The sequence below is a fragment of the Lathyrus oleraceus genome, chromosome 2, assembly GCF_024323335.1.
Source record: "Lathyrus oleraceus cultivar Zhongwan6 chromosome 2, CAAS_Psat_ZW6_1.0, whole genome shotgun sequence".
NCBI lineage: Eukaryota > Viridiplantae > Streptophyta > Magnoliopsida > Fabales > Fabaceae > Lathyrus > Lathyrus oleraceus.
Window position 1 is genome coordinate 334,131,949 of NC_066580.1, and position 17,846 is coordinate 334,149,794.

A 17,846-nucleotide genomic window follows, 5' to 3' on the forward strand; every position below is an offset into this window, starting at 1 on the left:
TCCACAATTTCACCGTCCATTTCCACGTATTTGAACGATGATAGGTGGCTGACGAAGATATCTTCCTCTCCACAGACTGTGACGACCTGCCCGTCCCAGATATATTTTAGCTTCTGGTGCAAAGTCGAAGTCACTGCCCCAGCAGCATGAATCCATGGGCTACCCAACAGGCAACTGTATGCCGGCTGAATACCCATGACATAAAATACCTACTTGAACACCTCGGGCCCAATTTTCACCGGGAGCTCCACTTCCCCAAACACTGCCCTCTTCGAACCGTCGAAAGCTCTCACTATCAGGTCAGTGGGCGTCAAAATCAAACCTTCACAATCCAGCTTCGCCAAGGCTTTCTTAGGCAACATATTTAAAGACGAGCCGGTATCAACCAACACGTGCGAGAGCACAGCTCCTTTACATTCCATAGCAATGTGTAAAGCCCGATTATGATTACGCCCATCCACCGTTAGATCAAGATCAATGAAACCCAGCCCATGACTGGAATTGACATTTGACACCACCGTCTCCAACTGATTGATTGTGATCTCTTGGGGAACGTAGGCTCTCTTCAGTATTTTCAACAAAGCCTCCCTATGCCCCTCGGAGCTCAGCAACAATGACAGGATTGAAATCTTGGATGGCATCTGCTGCAGATGATCAACAAGCTTGTACTCTGACTTCTTGATGATTCTCAGAAATTCTTCCGCTTCATCATCAAGTTCTTTCTCCGACCCACCAGGCGCCGGTGTCACCACATGAGTACCTTCATTTACTACTTGTTTTCCTCTTGCCCTGGCTAAAGCCTCGGCCTTTTCTTTCTTTTCTTTTTCTCCTTCCCCACTTCTCAAAGCATCAGGGGAAAATAACTTTCCACTACGAGTGAAACCACTAGGTCCGACACTATCCACCTTTGAAATGGTGGTTTCACTTGCAGCTTGATCCTCCAACTTCTCCCCGTTACAGTACACCTCCCAACCATAATGCCACGGCACGACATCATCTTTGTCATAAGGAATTGGTCCAGGTACCGTGATAGTAACTGGAGCCGCATCGGCCAGCGTTGACAAATCAACCGGGTCAAAATAGATAGTTATGGTGGAGACATCTTACTTCCCCAAATCCACTTTCTCAAACTTGAGGCTTCCCTCATCCATCTGCTTCTGGATAGCCTCCCTCAAGAAAACACACCCATTGACAGCAACAGTGCATGCAACACAACATTCATCACAGTCCGGAAAGACCCCATTCTTCAATAACTGTCTTTTGATCTCAGCCAATGAAGTCTTCAACTGATCCACATTCAACAGCCCAATTCTGCCCTCCTCAAAAATTGCATTCGGGCATGGGATTAGCATTCACATTCGGAGATGGTGCAAAGTTGATGGCCTTAGAATCCACCAGGTCCTGGACCACATGCTTAAAAGCTTTACAATTTTCTACATTGTGTCCAGGGGCACCGGAGTGAAATTCACATTTACCGTTCTCATCAAAACTGGCTGGCCTCTGATCAGGTCTCAACGGAGCCAAAGTTCTCAGCTGAACCAACCCCAAGTCCTTAAACTTCTTCAGCAAGAAAGAATAGGTCACAGGTGGCCTATCAAATTGACGATCATTCATTCGCCCTCGCACCTGATACCCAGCCCTCTGTGGTCTCTGTTGAAACGGCTGTCTTTGTTGTTGCGGTTGTTGCTGCTGTTGTTGTTGTTGTTGATTATCAGCAGGAATGGTTACCGCAGTAGTGTGTTGGTAGTAACGATCCCTGCTCTGCCCCCTCTGAGCATACACTGCACTGGTGTCACCCTCCTTTTTACGTTGGCCATTCCCAAAGGGCTTCTTCGATCCAGATGACGAAGCATTACCTTGGATTTTCCCCAGCTTCAACCAACTTTCAATTCTTTCACCGGCCACCACAATATCCGCGAAGTTAGTAACCGGGCATCCGACCATCCTTTCTACAAATGTCCCCTGAAGGGTACCCATAAACAGATCTGACATTTCTCGGTCTACCAACGGAGGCTGGACTCGGGCAGCCAGCTCCCTCCACCTCTGTGCATACTCCTTAAACCCCTCATTAGGCTTCTGAGACATACCCTGCAGCTGGGCACGACTAGGAGCCATGTCAGCGTTGAACTGGTACTGTTTAAAGAATGCATCTCCAAGATCTTGCCAGCTCTTAATGTCAGAAGACTTCAGCTTGGTGTACCACTCCAGGGATCCTCCAGACAAACTGTCCTGGAAGAAGTACATCCACAGCTTCTGGTCCATTGTATAAGCAGAAATCTTACGGACAAAAGCCTGAAGGTGAGTTTCCGGGCAAGAACTCCCATTATACTTGTCAAACGCAGGCGCTTTGAACTTCTGTGGGATCATAATCCCCTCGACCAGCCCCATATTTGACATGTTAACAAACCCTGGAGTAGCATGGCTTTCAAGAGCCCTGATCTTCTCTGCCAGCACCTGAATCTCTTTGTTTGGCGGTTGAACACCGTATTGACCAAAGGGTTCATTCAACATGGAGAATTGATCTGCTTCCCTGTCCTCTTCTCTATCCTCCTCAACCCCAAAGAAAGGAGGAAACAAACTGTCCTTCAGATTATTGCCCATTGGACCGGGTCTACCGCTTGTGGCAGCACCAAAACCTCCCCTATTGTTGATCACTACGCCAGCAGTTGTCTTCTTTCCAAGATCCCCTCCATCCCTGGAACCACCAAGGCCATGGTTAGAGCCACCCTCCAAATTGACACCACTGTTGGCAGCCGAAGCCCGCTCGAGCTTCTCGACTTTATCAGCAAGTGCTTTCTGCCCGACGGCAAACCCTTGCATGACATTGATCAATTCGTTCATTTTCTCCTTCAGCTCAAGAATATCTGTGTTGGGTAGATCCATCAGCCCTGGTGTGTTGCGTCTGGTAAAGTATCTATGCGGACGTGTTGTGTGCAAGGGAATGACTATACGCGCACGAGCAATGATTCCTGAAACAACCAAGCACGTTAGAAACCGACACCTGCAAAATAGAAGACAAGTTATTATGATTATGCATGAATGCAATGTCTATCCATATGAGGAACATTCTGTCTTTCGATCCTGGCTTCATCGAGACAGATAATAATCCGGCATCAACATTCTGACATTCATCGAATGATTTCATCATACAGATCAGAGATATATGATTTAGCAAAGATACCACCCAACCATGTGTGTGCTATGTGAGTGCATACAGGAAAGCAAATAAAGCTTGAAGATTGATCACTAAATGGAAACAACCACTGTATATCAAAAGGGAACCATATGTGCGAGAGTCATACATCAGGCTGATACAAGTCAAATACAATTCTCCAGAGTCAGAATGAAAATACAAACAAGTGAATTCCATCAACAGGCCTGACAGTAATCCACACAAATAAGAAAGGTCTACACTGAAGGAGGTCCCACAGACGGCTCTGCATCATCAACCATCTTGGTAAACTTCACCGCGAACCTAAGCTCAATGTTCTCTTGCTGCAATCTCCCCATCTCCTTCTGGCAAATCTTCATCTGTCTGAAGTAATGATCCCTCTCAGCAAGATAGTGATCTCTCTCGGCAATGATCTTCTCGTTTTCCGCTTCCTTAATCTTCAGCTTTGCCTCCCACTCGGCAATAAGGATTCTGACTCTGTTGTCCCTCTGATCCCTCACAAGGATTTGTCTCCTCTTCTCATCCTCAATGACCTTCAAAGCTCTAGCCAACCTCTCCTTGGTGATATCGTGCTCCCTCGTAGACGACTCTAAAACTTGGCTGACCTTGCCATAGTAAGTGGTGTCTATCTCAAAGCGCTTCACCACAAGAGCGTGTCTCTTATCCTGGTCTTCTATTCTCCCTTTGATTTCCTGATTAGCCATCTGAATCCTAGCAACACTCATCTCTAATTCAGTCTTCTCTGCTTGCAGTTGAACTCTGGCTTTCTTCATCTCAAGGAACTCTTCCATGCTGACAGAAGAACACGGCCCCTCAATCAAAGGACACCAAGGATCACCTCCAGGAAATGGTAGATGTGTGAACTCAATCCTCTTCCTAAGCCAATCATCAAATGGAGGATAAGACCTGTTGTTAACCTTGCCAAAAGGAACCTTGCCCTTTCTCTGAATGTCACGCCACTGATCAGACACTTGCCTCAATTTTGGCTGATTACCCTCAATTGGGAAGTAGAAAGACTCATGAATCTCTCGCCCGAGAGGAGAACCCTCCACAGCAAATCCCATCTGTCTCCTAAGAAGCACCGGGTTATAATTAATGCAACCTTGAACTCCTATAAGAGGCACATTGGGAAGGCTCCCACAATTGTATATGAAATCTCGTCCAGCCATACCTTTGTGAGTCCAAGCTATGTCCTCGGCTCGCAAACCCATCAACCTGATTGACCACTTGACAGTAGGATCAAGACCAGCAAAGGCACCCCTGGAAGGCAAATACCCCATGAACCACTTGTACAGCAGCTGAGCACAACATCTGATCAGTCCCCCACGCCGCTTCTCGTTCCGATTATGGACCGAGTAATAGACATCTCCAACCAAGGTAGAAATAGGATTCCTCTGCATAAACAACCGGATGGCATTAATATCCACAAAGTTCTTCTGATTAGGGAACATGATAATCCCATAAATGCTCACAGCAATCAAGGCACAAACGGTCCTCCAATTACCCACAACAACATGCTCCTTGGCTTTAGCCTCCAAGAAACTCAGATGAAAACCGGGTAACTTTCCTTTCTCCTTCAAACCCCCCTTGGTCACCTCCGGGCTCAAATAAAGAGCACGAGAAATCTCAACAGTATCAGGTTCCCCCCTAGTGACATAGAAAGGAATCTGGTCTCTGATCGGAATACCCAGGATGCTAGCATAGTCCTCCATCAAAGGCCCTAACAAGTAATCCGGGAAGATGAAACACCTCAATGCGGGGTCATAAAACTGGAGAAGTGTATGGATGGCACTCTTATCACTGTCTGTGAGCTTGAAAACCAACTTCAGAATACCACCGTATGCCTCACAGAACATCCCCACATGGTCAGGTGTAATCAATGCTATCATATCTCTCAGCACACCAATCTCTGGGTCGAAGAAACTGTAGACGACGTCATCTTTCAAACCGGCCCTCATGTCTGGAACAAAGAAATCTCTCAACCAGGGTCTCAATCAAAAAATGTCCCCTGCATATGGATAAACATGTGTCAGATGCAGATAAATGCAAAATGTTAATGATGCTGATGTATGAATGCAATGCATTGTGCCATCCTCCAAGTCATCTGAACAATCACTGCACTGAGTTACAGCCTCTGAACTGATCACAACCATCTGAGGTACTGAGCAACCACAAATCCGACTCGGGGTTCCGAAATAAACGGAACTGAAAGATACATCACCATCATCACCAGTGGAATCTCTGAACAGATAACCATAAGACCCTCTGAACCAGCCCAGGGAATCCCGAAATAAACGGATCCCCACTGATAAATACCACGGACAGAACTCCGGCGTCTTAGAAATAAATCCATCAATCCGACTTATAAATAGGACTCTGATCAACAACTGAACCATTACTCACCATCAAAGTCACCATCAGAACATGCATCTGTAAGAATCAACCCTCCCCTCACAGGTGAATTCTAATCAGGTCATCCTAAGGAGGATAATGGTCTCGACAATCGGGCAAAGATACTCAACGGGTTTGCCCTTTCGGGTGTGCCGTTGTAGCTCTCTTAAAATCGTCTAAACCAAAGATTCGGGAATGAACGGTCACCGAAGTCAATAGCTCAGATGAGGTAACTCAACCAAAGTGGATACTCCACAAAGGAAGAGTTCTCTCAAAAGAACCTCGTCCGGCTTGTGGTATGTCACGTTGCCAAAAACATGTTGACCTAACAAGAGAGGCAACATGAGACCACGCTAATCCTAGGTGTATACTCGGGCCTGGGTTTTAGCCCCACTCAGAACACCCCCCCAAATCAGAGGAACCAACCTGTACAGAAAACAGCACAATGACAGTATGATGCATGCAAACATTTATGCAAATATATACACAACATAATAATCATAAATGCAATAAATAGAGCAACACAAGCAACCTAAACTATCCTAGAGAACGCTAGGAGAGAATCGCTTAGGGAAGATGGACCAGCAATAGGTCAACTTCTAGTCCCCAGCAGAGTCTCCAGCTGACGCATCCGCGAAAAACAACCGGCGGGAAAAACAAAACAAACAGAGCCGCCACCGTGCGTTATTCATCCCAAAGAGGGAAAGGAAACGCTCGAAGTAAACCTGGAAAAGACATGGTCTCGCGACCAAAGAGAGATGGGATCGGGAGTCGGTTATGCGAAGGGAAGGTATTAGCACCCTTACGCATCCGTCGTACTCGAAGGGATCCACGCTCAAAAAGATAGAAGAAAGGTTGCTAAACACTGCTCAACAGAATGCACACACACACTGGAAACAACACAGGTGGGAGAAGAGAGGAACGGGCTCGCTAGGATATCTCATCCTATGCCTACGTATCTCATCTGGAATGAGAATCAGAGCTACCGTAGTTCGGCTCACGCACGCCAAACAAAACACACACACAAGAAACCGACTGCCAATCGCTGGGCTTACGTCAGACTCCACACAAACAGACACCAATAGGATACGGAATGCCAATCGCTGGTCTTACATCCATCTCCTAATACACACAAGAGGGATAACAAACAAACAAGTTAATAGGGAGTCTGGAACTCGAGCCTAATAACTGTCAAGCAAACACACTCAAAAAGAAAAAGGGTGCCCGAAGAGATCTCGTACGATCTCCTGCCTACATACCTCATCAGGTATGAGGATCAAGGCAACATAGTTCCCCTTAACAGGGGAGAAACTTCCATCCCAACCAGAGACTGGGAAATGACAAACTAAAAGGGAGACTGACTCGAGCCTAATAGTTATCATGTAAATCCACCATGGTCCTAGGTTGAGGTTTCTATCTAACTTACACAGGTAGCATGCTATCCTAAACAACACAGTCAAACAACACAAGCACAATAAACAATCACACACACTATATGCAATCAATTGGGCTCATACAAGGTTAGGCTCTGAAACACAAGCCAACTGGAATCGGGTGTAGTTAGCTCTTAACCCTAACATTGAGAGTTAGGGTGAAGCAGATGAAATGGGAAGTGAGGGTAAGACCTCACAGCTCTTATCCCTGGCCTGGGAGAGCTTCAGACAAATGAAAGTGTGGGAGTTCAGAAAGTAGGAACTCTTCTCCACATATGACTGACACAACAAAGATCTTGGGTTAGTATCCACAATGCATCAACACAAGGTGTGGGAGCAAAGTGAATGACACACTGAATAGCAGGAGATGGACTACACATCTCTTTTATCTGCCAATTTCCTTATCAAAGGACTTTTCCTGCTTGGCACAAAAATAAACATACACAAGCATTGCCTCTTAAGGAGGGCTTCAGACAGGTGCCTGCCCACATAACAGGACAGGTCTTCCAGACTACATGAAGTCAAAAGAGTTATACCTCAATGGTTAAGCAACCAAGCAAAAGCTAAGTTCAAAGTGAAGTTAGAGCAACTAATGTACCTGTGGAAACATCACACAAATCAGTTCAACTATACAGACAAACAGACAATCATGAATATCAAACAATCAAACCCAATGAGCAAAGGCATAAGCCAACAAGTCAAACTCAAATGAGTTAACAACCCTACAAAACACACAAGGTTAGTAGTCAAAAGTAAACATCAAAGGCTCAAGTGATAGAGCACCAACAACTATGGAACTTGAATGCTCCACCTGAAATCAAAGCTCAATCATAAGCAACCAACCACTAGGTCAAAGCCTAGGGTCAAAGATGGAGAAAAAATCCAAAACAGAACATGAAATTTAACATGAATCAACTTCATTCAATCAAGAACACAATCCAAAAGGTCTCATGTCAATATCAATTACCAAATTCATTTCATGAACCAAACATGGCAAGGTATGCAAATTGTGACCACATTGTGATACCAGAATGAACAAATGCACATTAAATAAAAAATGATTGAAATAATCTTGGCAAAATTCATGAGTAAACAGGACATACAACATGATCATCACACAAAAAATTAGGAGCATTGGACATCATTAGGCAGGGAAATCATATTGCATAAGTCAAGGCAAGCACAACAAGCACATGTGTGACCCCAATTGTCACACCAACTTAGCATAGGCACAAAACAGAAATGAATCATGGTAAAAACCTCAAACCAAAGCCAAAACACCATTTAACATGTCTAGAAATAGTGTGCAAAATTTCACATTCATTGGATAAAGAACAAGCATTTCATAATCAAATGAAGTTCAAGGCATGTTGAAAGCTCAAATGTGACCATCCAGAATGAAAAATCCCAATTAAATCAGGAATGATTCCAAAAATTTCAACAAAAATCATGAGCAATCACAACATCTATATCAAGAATCACACAAGAAATCATGACATTTGGATATCATTTGATATGGAAAATTCATCAATCAAGTTGAACATCTCAAGGTGTGACACCAATTGTCACACCTAACTTAGAAAAATCATAAAACAGAAATGACACATGATAAAAATACCAAATCAACACCATAATTTCAAGCAAGATGTCTAGTTTCAACATGTAAAATTTCATGAGCATTGGATAAAATCTAAGCATTTCACAAATGAATAAGGAAGGCAATGTCAAGAATGGACACATGGACACAAACCCTAGCACAAAAACAATTTCCAGCCATGCACAATTTATAAAATCATGATGATAAAAAAGTAGAGAGATCAAGGATCCTAATGCAAAAAACTGGAGTCAATTTGGATAAGTTTTGGATTTGTTATGATTTTTGAAAGTTTGGTGAAATTTGAAAATGAAACATGAAGCCAAGGCATAAAATGGGAGGGAAAAGGAAATTGTGTGGCATTTTGAAAAGTTCCTCAGCCAGGAACCGAACCTGGTGAGGTTTTGAAATTGGTGCGCCAGCTAAAACACTGTCGTTCCATTTATTCGCTGGCAGGCAGTGGCACGTTTAAAAAAAATGGACCAATGAGGAGCCAGCATGGCCATGCGCATGCACCAATCAGATGCGTTCCCTAAAACAAACCTACAGCAACGCTATTCCGTGGCATTTAGTGGATCCAAAACCGTTGCCTTAGACCTGGACTCATCTTCTTCATCGTGTTCATCACTGTTCATCAACCTCAAGAACAATTTTTCCAGATTTGGAAATTAAGCATAGCAATAGGTAGATCTTTCATCCTAGATCATGAATCTATCATCAACTAAGCATGGATCAAAGCATACAAAGAGAAACGAAGCCATGAACATTTGCACATGAAACTTTAAATCGACCTAACTTACTCAATATTGCATGGATTTCAATGATTTAAAGCTCAGAAAACTCAGCATTGCAAGATCTACAACATTAGCATAATAATTTTAAGAATTAAAGAGATCGAAATTGTGACCTCTTGATGAGCAGCTTTGGAATTCAATGGGTTCAAGCCTTGCAATGCTCCAATGCTTCTCTATGATGCTTGTACAGTTGATTGGAAGAGAAATTGAGGATTAATTGTGCACAATTTCAACAAATTTTGGATTCACCATTAATGCTTCATGCTTTGAATGTGCTTCAATTCAACTCTGTTTCAACCAGTTCCACGTGCAAATCTCCTTGATAATACTCCAGGATGATGAATCAAGCAAGAGAAATGCAAGTTGTATGGAGAAAATTGAAGAAATTATGAGAGAAAATTTTGATGAATTTTTGTGATTCTAGATCTTAAATTGGGAATTGTGAAAAACAGTTAGAGATTAGGCTTATATATGCAATGCTAATCATGTTTAATTAATCTTAAGCCAAATGCAAATGGAATTAGTGAATTATGGAGTGTAAGTGCAAAAATGAGTTTTCACCCCATGCATGAAAATGCATGATGAATAGTGCACGAATTTGGATTGAATTTCACTTAAAAATCTGTTTTGGAGCTAATGGTGATGGTCACATGTTCAAATGATGCACAAATTTTAAACTCCAATTTTTCCCTCCAAAAATGCAAGAATTGGCAAATGATTATGTGATGACAATTGATGTAATGCAGTGTATTTTTTGGAAACTAGAGGTTAAAAGGAGAATTTATCAAAAAGAACCACTTGAATTGGAGTTTTGGTTGAGAAGTTATGCCCATTTGAAGTTCCATGTACACTTGGTCATGTTTTGATCATATCTCCTTAACCACACATGCGAAATTGATGATCTTGGACTTTTTGGAAATGGGAGAGAAATATATACAACTTTCATGCTCAACAAAATTTTATTTGAAGCATTTTTGATGATGTAATCTTGAGTTGAAAACCTTTCCATTTTTGGCAAATTCAAATTACAGGCCACTTTCTATTTTTGGAAATTTTTGACCTGACTTTATTCTCTCCAATGTTGATGTTTGAAATGTCAAATGAGACTTGTTTGAACATGAATGAAGTATTTCTAATCACTTCCCACCTCCAAATCCAACAGTTGACTTGGCAGTTGACTTTTGTAGTTGACAAAGGACTTGGCCATGCACAGATGATTTTGAACCTCAACCACTTGATGAAATAACTCCAACATGAAACCCTAGCTTATACAAGCTCAATAAAATCACATGATGATCTCCATCTCATTAAAGACCTCATCTCCTTGAAAATCTCTGATTGGCATAATGCAACTGATTAGGGTTGACCAGAGGTCAAAACCCTAATCCCAAGGAATCTGATCAGGAATAATGAAGTCTTTGCTAAGGACATAACCATGATGATGATGATGTACTATTTCAACCAAGATAATACCCAACCTCCTTGAGGAACCAAGAAACCCTAAATGTAGCACAAACCCTCAGATGGCTAGTGATCAACTCATGACACCCTTAGGCTTGCATCTCTTAACCTCTCCATCTTCTGATAAAGACCTAGGAGGATGACTTGCTTACTTCACATGATATGCAATATGCAAATGCCTAATGTCCTACAAAATGAAATGCAATATGCTAATCTATTTCCAAGAGAGGAGGGCAAATTTTGAGGTGTTACAAAATGCCATAAGTGTCAGATTTATGCAGATAAGATTCATATTCCCCCGACACTTCTGAATGTGATTTCATCACCATGGCCTTTCTCCATGTGGGGAAATGACATGATTGGCATGATAGAGCCGAAAGCGTCCAATGGACACAGATTTATTCTCATAGCAATTGATTACTTCACCAAGTGGGTTGAAGCGGTATCATATGCAAATGTGACCAGGCAGGTGGTCGTGAAGTTTATCAAGAATCAACTCATATGCCGTTATGATGTGCCAGATAAGACCATTATTGATAATGGATCTAACCTGAACAACAAAATGATGAAAGAACTGTGTAGTGAGTTCAAGATTGTGCATCATAACTCTTCTCCCTACAGACCCAAGATGAATGGGGTTGTTGAAGCTGCTAATAAGAATATCAAGAAGATTATCCAAAAGATGGTTGTCACGTATAAAGATTGGCATGAGATGCTGCCATTTACCTTGCATGGATATCGTACATCTGTCCGCACTTCAATAGGGGCAACCCCTTTCTCTCTTGTTTATGGAGGCTGTACTCCCAGTAGAGGTGGAGCTCCCATCCATGAGAGTCTTGATGGAAGCCAAGTTGACTGATGCTGAATGGGTTCAGAGTCGTTATGACCAGTTGAATTTGATAGAAGAAAAGAGATTGATTGCCATGTGCCATGGTCAATTATATCAGCAAAGGATGAAGAAAGCTTTTGATAAAAAGGTCAAGCCTCGTGTGTTCCGAGAAGGTGACCTTGTGCTCAAGAAAGTCTTGTCTTTCGCGCCCAATTCCAGGGGAAAGTGGACTCCAAACTATGAAGGTCCATATGTTGTTAAGAGAGCCTTTTCAGGCGGGGCTTTGATACTTACAACTATGGATGGGGAGGATTTCACTTGTAACACCCCGATAAAATATGATAATTATTTAAATTAAGTTAATAGTATATTTATTAATTTAATTAAATAATTGGATTATTATTGGAATATTATTTGGAATTATTATTATTGGAATAATAAAGTTGGAATATATATAAAGAGTTCCATTTGGTAAAAAGGGTTTTTTCACGTGAAAACCAGAGAAGCGACAGAGAGTGAGAAAAGGGCAAGGAGGAAGAACAAGAGAACGAGGGTTGAAGAAGGGAAAAGCTTGAAGCTAAAGGATTTGCCGTATTAACTCAGGTAAGGGGGGTTTATCGTCGTTTAATGGGTATTATGGATTAACATGTGATGGGTAGTAATAAGCCATTGAATTGACCCTAATTGGGATGAGGAATGCTGTAAATGATGTTGAATAAGTTATGTTAAAAACTGTAATTGAATCTATATTTGGATGAGTTGTGATTTTCTGGACGTGTAGCCGTTTATGGAATCGAAATCGGAGGTCCGGAAGTCCTCCAACGGCGAAAAATACGGGTAATTCTGCATTCTGTTCGTGTTAGCGCAGGAACAGCTTTCTGTCTTGCGTTAACCGGTTAACCCAGGGTGTTAACCGGTTAACACTGTTATGAATTATGAGAAATTGCTGTCTGTCTTGCGTTAACCGGTTAACCCAGGGTGTTAACCGGTTAACACTGTTAAAAGGTGCCAGGAAGCGTGTTCTGTGTTGCGTTAACCGGTTAACCCAGGGCGTTAACCGGTTAACACTGTTGGAAAAGTGGAAATTTGATATTTAAATATTATGGACATATTTGATGATTGCCCTATATTGGTGTATGATATAGTAGGGATCAATTCCCGTTGTTTTGAGCAGTATAGGTATTAGTAGAGTGTGCTAATACTGTGGTTTATTAATTTGGCATGATATGATATGATTATGTGATAAATATGCTGATGATGTGTGATGGTATGCATAATGCTGTGAATATATCTATTATGTATGCAATTGTGGATGGACTGTTTATGGCTTAGAGTGTGAGCATATGTTCATTGTGGATTGTTGTTGATGTTGCATGCTAGGTGATTTAGCGTACATAGTATGGCCTTTATGGTGGTAGCTAATTCCCATGGTGAGGAATTAGTGAGTGAGTTATTGTGGATTGTTGTTGATGTTTGCATGCTAGGTGATTTAGCGTGCATAGCATAGCCCTTGGGGTGGTAGCTAATTCCCATGGTGAGGAATTAGTGAGTGAGTCACTAGGTCTCAAATGAGTGGGACTAGTGAGCTTGGTAGCCGTATCTGGGTTTGATCGGTGAGGTTGAACTATGTGTTCACGAATAGTCGGTACCGCATGCATGGAGTCTCATTGCATAATATATGTATGGCGTATAATATGAATGGATGTATTCCAATATTATACGTGTGTTTTGTGTTGGGTTGAGTATGATTATGATTTTGAGTTGATGTTGCCGTTGCTGAATGTGTGATCTGATTTGGGTGATGAAATGTGTTAAATTACTTAGCATTACATGATATTTTATAATGCTTATTATATCGATTGAGGAACTCACCCTTACAACTATGTTTCAGGTAACGAGCAGTGATTGAGTAGAAGCTAGTGCTTGAAGTCTAGTGTAGTTCCTTAGTGGGTCATGCTCTGGTAGATGTAACATCGGGACGGGATGTTTTACCTTGTTTTCATTTGGTTGTTGAATAATTTTACATGTAATGTGTTACATGGTTTGCATATCCGCTGCGAATTGTGCAATATTTTATTTTGATTATTAAATGAGCATGACAAACTATTTTGGTGAATGGTGTGAAGTGTCAAGTGTGACACCCTGAAATTGCATATCTACTCTGATTTATATTTGTTGTTTTAATTATTATTGGGGTATTTTAGAAGGGTGTTACATCACTCGTCCTGTGAATTCAGATGTACTCAAGAAATACTTCGCCTAAAAAATAAAAACAGAATAGCTCGCTAAGTTGAAAACCCGAAAGGGCGGCTTAGGCAAAAAATGAGCGTCTCGGTGGATTGAAAACCCGAAAGGGCGATCCAGGCAAAAGTTAGAGGCATAAAATAAATAAATATATGTATCCCGCTAGATTGAGTAACTCATCCTGGGGCAATCTAGGCAAAAATTAGGGATTTGGCAAGTAACTGCATCCTGACAAGACTTTGTTCTACAACTGTCATCTGTCAGAGATTCTTGCTCATTCGTCATCAACCGAAGCTTCAAATACATCGGATTCAGAATTGGTGGAGAAATGGTCATTATGTTCAATGTACCCCTTTTCCAATATATATCACCAATTTCAAACTTGTAAAGATCTATGGAGTCTTGCCATTTGCAACTACCATCCCATCAAATAAATTTGAGCCTTTATCCAATTATTTGCACTCTTATTTGTTTCTATTCAACAAATATTTTGCATGTTTTAATTGAAAAAATATCATTGTTTTAAATAATCATTTTTCTTTTCATAATTCGTTTTTAAACAAAGCGAGCATTCACAATGATGAAAGGATACTTAGGAGATCTCCAGTGCTCTCCCAAGGATGGTATGATCCCCAACAGGGTAAGACATTTGTTCATAGTCCTTGCATTCTTGTATCTTCTTCCTCCGGAACCTTTTGTGGTTTTTCTACTGAGCAGAGTGTTTGGTAAGATATTGACCACTATGCCCGTCAGCAGAGTAACAACCTTTCCTCCTCAGCAGACGTAATCTCTTTGGTAGTACGGTATTTGGTGGTGACCTTGGAAGCTTCCTGTTTGGTGGTTGATCCCCAAAATTCCTTTATCTCCTCGGATATATTCCCCAAGAGAGTTGCTTATGCGGCGGATTTTTTTTCTGTGCAATAAATCTTGTCCCCAGCTGGAATGACTGATGTTCATTCCCCTGCAGAGATTTTTACTTCCTGGTATCTCTTGCCCTCATCAGATTGGATACTCTCCGGTGAACCTGGCTTTCTCTCTTGAGATGTAGTACCAGATGTTTGTGTACTTATCCTCTGGAGCTGTTTGTGTTAAGAAATGTCTGTTTGTCAGCATTCATCATACATAAACCATGCATGCATGCATATAGTTTTCAAACATTCAGATATTCATGATTGCATTCTTTGCCATATATCTTTGTTTGTTATTCCTTGCTAGTTGGTAATACGCTTCCCAAGCAGATGTTGGTGTCCGATCTCCCCATGTAGAGTCAACCCCTTAAGCAGAAAGTGTTTATCTTTCCTTCCATATTCCCCACCGAGTTATAACCTCGTGGATGATGGTTGTTTCTGTTTCTTCCCAACACATATATTGGGATGGGTTTCCCTATTGAGTTATACCTCACTAGGACGAGTCTTGATTCAGTTTGCCTCTTTAGTTTGATCCTAGATTGGCTTCCTGTGATTCGTTTCCTGCACTCCCCTGTGGTATAAATTAATAATTGCTCAGTAGTTAGTAATCATTCATCTTATCCCCGGCGGAGTCTGTGGTTTTCTACCCTTATACCAGTAGTTGTAAACCCTATTTCATCCCCTTGCAGAGTTAACCTTTTGTTCATCCTGATCGATGACGGTTACTCTTCCGTGGTTTTCTACCCAGTATCCGGTAGATGTAATCCCCCCCTTTGACGGTTATCTTCATCCAATATTCGGTGTTGATATCCCTCATTCCCTTGGATAATTGCTATGATTAGGCAGTTTATCCCCAGCAAGTCATCTTTCATATGCCGATTGCCGGTGATGTTCGTTGCTCCCCTTGAATGGTCATCATTATATACCTAGTTTCGGTATCCCGATGCCTTTCTCTCTCAGTCGATTTATCCTTTATTAACCCAGTAACCGGTTGTGGATAATCTTCTATGCGAGTATATTATCTACGTTCTGATGGTAATAGATAATATATCTCACGCACTCTCTGGTTGAAGTCCTTTGCTCTTCCCCAATCGAGTAAGATTTGTATCCCTTTTATTGGAATCGAATGTCCATCCTATAATCGAGTTTGCTTTTAAGCCCTCTTTTGGATGATGAGTGTTTTGGGAATATTCCCCAATTCATGCTTTGGTTGATCACCTATTATATGCCCAGTAACCGACATCCCTGGTGTTCCTTCCTTCTGCTCCCTATTATGACTGTTTGTCCCTTGTGGAGTCAGAATCCCTAAGTATAAATATACCTTTTAGGTCTTCCTCAGATGATTTGGTTGATTGATATCTCTCACCCTTATACCGGTCTTAGATATTCATTCTCCCGGAGCATGTTTTCCTTTCACCCTTATGCCGGTAGGATTACATGATCTCTTCCTGAGCTTATTACCCAGTAACCGGTAATACCTCATTTGTTTTTCCTCAGCTGAGTCCTTAGTGGACATCCCCACCCGAGTCCGTATTTTTATTCGAAGTATCCGTTGCGGATAATTTTGGCTGTATTGGCATATTCCCCAATACATGCATCTTCGAGTCAGCTCGAGTCCTTCCATTGATTTATTTCATGGATTCTCTCTGTGTCTCTCAGCAAGTTTCAAGTCGTGACCTGCTCACGCGTTTTCATCCCTTTACTCCCCGTTAGAGTCTCTGCCCTATAGAACGAATCATTCATAGCGATTGTCAATTTCCTCCTGATCTTTGCATTTGTGGACACATATCCCCACAGAGTTTTACCATTTGCATGCATACATCTGCATCATGAGGTCTCTTAGGGACCAAAGTTCGTCTCTTTGTCATTATTTAAGCCCATTCTACCTCGTCGAAACGAAGATTTTAACCTTCACTTCTCCGGCTAGAATGACCTTAAATAGGGGCATCTGTAAGACCCTAATTTTGTCCCTAAGATCCCTCATGGCATCATAACATTGCATTTGCAAAGCCTCAAGGATCATAAGCATTTTGGTTCGCTTTACCTTTGGGTAGGACCTCTTGTGAGTGGTTTGAGATCACCAAGCATGCTTGAATTGTATATTATTGCTTTTCTTACTTTGTTTACTAACCAAAAGCACAAAAAAAATATGTCACTAACATCTTTTGTCTGTAGCTTGAGCAATCACAAGGTCAAAAGCTTCAAGGTGATCATTGGTACAAAGATATGGTCAAGAGGAGATGAAAGCAAGCATGGTAATGGTTCCCAAATCTCTCCTCCATCAAATATGCCTTCCTAGCATCTCAATTCATCATTTTGATCAAAGCAAGTCAAAGGGTTTGAGGTTTGTCCCCCAAGGAAACCCTAATTCATCTGTGCACCACAATGCTTTGCTCTTGAAGCAACCTCAGCCCATGATCAAAGACAATCAAGGGAAGTTCTTTAATTCATCATTTCATGCATATTTTAACTTATTTGAGTGTCCTCAATCATCAATTAATCAAGATATGAGTCATGGACTTGAGAAGTTGATCAGTCAATTCATTTGACTGTTTTGAAATGCACTGAGACCTAACTTTCCATGTGTTTGTCAAATGGAGATAATCCCAAAAGCAAAAATGTTCTTAAGGACAATATGAACAGCTTTCATGTTCATCAAAAATTTATTTGAAGCTTGGAAGATCATCTCCCATTCCAAGACATTATAGGTCATTTTGACTGAAACCCTAATTTTGGGTCAACTTCCCAAGGACATAACTCATTCATTTTTCATGATTTTGAGGTGGAACTAATGAATTGGAGAGCTTAAGATGTCTGCTTCAAATGTTATGTTGAAAAAAATTTCAAAATATCAAAGGAAATACATGTGATAATGCAAAACATTATAGGTCATTTTGGACCAAATGCATTGAAAGGCAAAAAAGTCCAACTTCAAGTGCCCATAACTCTTTCATAAAAAATCCAAATGATGCAAAATTTAAGTCCATTTTGATTGTCTTGAAAAGATATTCAACTTTGAT